The sequence below is a fragment of the Rutidosis leptorrhynchoides genome, chromosome 6 (genome assembly GCF_046630445.1).
Source record: "Rutidosis leptorrhynchoides isolate AG116_Rl617_1_P2 chromosome 6, CSIRO_AGI_Rlap_v1, whole genome shotgun sequence".
Lineage (NCBI taxonomy): Eukaryota > Viridiplantae > Streptophyta > Magnoliopsida > Asterales > Asteraceae > Rutidosis > Rutidosis leptorrhynchoides.
Window position 1 is genome coordinate 122,087,019 of NC_092338.1, and position 2,859 is coordinate 122,089,877.

The 2,859-nt window shown below is 38.3% G+C and overlaps 1 long non-coding RNA gene across 1 annotated transcript; it reads left to right on the forward strand.

Annotated features, from left to right (window-relative positions):
• The first annotated feature begins 622 nt into the window (after window positions 1–622).
• LOC139853078 (uncharacterized) lies at window positions 623–2,404 on the forward strand. Its single transcript, XR_011761274.1, has 3 exons — window positions 623–686; window positions 1,764–1,830; window positions 2,305–2,404. It is a non-coding gene; the product is annotated as an uncharacterized lncRNA (long non-coding RNA).
• The last annotated feature ends 455 nt before the right edge of the window (window positions 2,405–2,859 follow it).

A 2,859-nucleotide genomic window follows, 5' to 3' on the forward strand; every position in this document is an offset into this window, starting at 1 on the left:
AGTGTCTTGCCGAACCCGATATCGTCATCCCTCTCGAGGAACTTACTATTGATGACAAGCTTCATTTTGTGGAGGAACCGGTTGAAATTGTGGACACCTCCGTCAAGACATTGAAACAAAGCCGAATCCCGATTGTTAAAGTCCGTTGGAACGCCAAAAGAGGACCCGAGTTTACTTGGGAAAGGCAAGATCAAATGCAAAAGAAATAACCTCATTTATTCCCAATTCCGGAAACGCAGGAGTCCGAGGAAGAAACAACGACTACTACGCCTACTTAAATTTCGGGACGAAATTTCTTTTAAGGAGTAGGTAATGTAACATCCCGCCTTTTTCCATTTACTTTTATGTTATACTAATTTAAACTCCGTTATATGTTTATAACATCTCCCGTTGATACGCATTTTAAATTATCTCGTTTAGGTAATTCACGCACCCGAACGAAAGTTGAGGGACTAAACTTGACAAGGGATCAAACCCTTGACTAGGTCAAAGGGTCAAACCCCTTTCACCCATTCATTATCATCTCCATCTCTCTCTCTTTCTCTCTAGCAAGAACACACACCCAATTTCCAAATTCATTCAATCATCATCTAAATTCAATCTAGGAGGCTTACAATAAAATAAATTACATATTCGTGATCCTCTCTTCATCCTCTTCATTTTGGTACCAACTTCATCTCGTTTGGGTAACATTTCTAAAACTCTAGATTTCTCTAAATTCGTGTTTTTGACTTGAAATGGTGTTAGTTAGTGTCTATGGCTCATTGTGATGTCGTGTATGTAATTTGTATGCTCGATCTCGTTGTTTTAGTATAACTAGCATGAACTTGAATTTTGGTGTGTTGTTCTTGAATTTTGGATGATCATATGTTGTTAGATGTTAAAAGTTCATGTTCTAATTGTGTTCCTAGTATCACTAGCTTCAATTTGATGTGTAGGTTGCTTTAGAAAAGTTCATGAACTTGATTTATGATTTTGGTGAATTTGGGTTAGGGTTTGATGAACTTGAAATGGACTTTTGATGCATTGAATGCCAAGGATTATGGTTGGTAAGTGTTTAGTTGGATTGTATGCTTGATTACCTTCGAAACGGCATATCATTCATGTAAATTGATTGCCCGAATCATTGAATTGCATTTATGAACTTGTATGCGATTAATGTTGAGCATTAGATGCGGTTTTGGTTGTTATAATAGGTAGATTGATTGATGAATTGTGTTTAGTTGCATTCTACGTCAAAAGAGCTTTCCAACGATATAAGGTGCGAGTCCTAAGTGTTAGCGGTTTGTGTTTTATGCACAAAAAGATTTTGGATCAAGACTTGAACATTTGAAACTGTCCAGGTACCAGCTCCCGTGTATTGTCGCGGCGCGACAATTGTGGGCCGCGGCGCGGCATAAGCCGTGTCCAGGCTCTGACCTCTTTGGTCAAAATACGAAAAATGTTTGGCACACTATGGACCTCCGATTCACATGAGACTTGTTCTAACATGCTTATATATGAATAAAAACCTCAGAAAAATAGTTCGGGACCCGACCCGAACGTGTTGACTTTCGTTGACTTTGACCGACCAAAGTTTGACTTTTTTTCAAACTTAACCAAATGATTATGCAACCTTCCTAACTTGTTTCTGTACTTGTATCTTGCATGAAACTTGACAATTTGATTCACATGCTACATAATCGAGTCGTAACGAGCCATAGGACTAATTGAACATCTTTGACCTATCGTGTTTACCGTTATTGATACAACCTATTGTTTAGGTCAAGATTAGCATTGTTCTTTGCACACGTTTACTTGTTGAAGTACTTTACTACTCGTGCATACAAGGTGAGATCATAGTCCCACTTTTACTCTTTTTGAACTTACTTTTGGGATGAGAAAACATAAACGTTCTTTTAAACTACGTGAACACAAGTACAGGGAAAACAAACATTCTACATACGAGTTTGAACACAAATCCTCAATTCGATTATCATTAGTTACATCAGATGGTGTAAGCGAGAACTTATGTTATATGGCCATATGGGTTTGACAAACCCTCACTTCGGACGGTTCGCTACCGTCTACGGGTGAAATATATTTTCGGGAAACAGTGTATGTTCTAACACTATTATTACGGGGTTTAACGGACGGAATGTTAAGCTTTGATAATTGAGTGCTCGTGAATATTAACTTTTAGAATGTACTATGACTTTATCGATGTTGCAAATCTTGTGGTTCAACTTACTTTTACTCACTTACTTATTTAAACCTATGATTTCACCAACGTTTTCGTTGACAGATTCTCTATGTTTTTCTCAGGTCCTTGAACTTAGGTGATACATGCTTCCGCTCATACTTTTTGATACTTGCATTGGATGTCGAGTATACTTGCATACGTGGAGCGTCTTTTTGACTACTTTTTAATTGTGTCGCACGTGTTTCATACAAACTTTAAACATTGTTATGTACTTGTTATGGAAACTACTTTTGTAAACTTTGAAACATCCTTATTTATGAAATGAATGCGACATATTTTTCGGTCAAACTTTGTTATAAAGACTTACGTCCATGTAATGGGACCATACGTAGATGACGCCGTCATTTGACGATTTGTCGGGGTCGCTACACGAGTAGAGACAAGGGCGCACGCGAAAACAAACAAACGCGTGTCAGGAACCTAATCAAGAGCCGCAAAGAATTCTACGTAACAGAACCTATCTCCAAGACATTTGAGAAACCAGCGCGCATGTCTGAATGTGATCGGAGAGACAATTCAAAGTTTTGTGACTTCCATGATGACTATGGACACGAGACTAATCGGTGCAAGACACTGGTTAATAAAGTGTTTGGTTACCTGAATCGCGCGGATCTGAA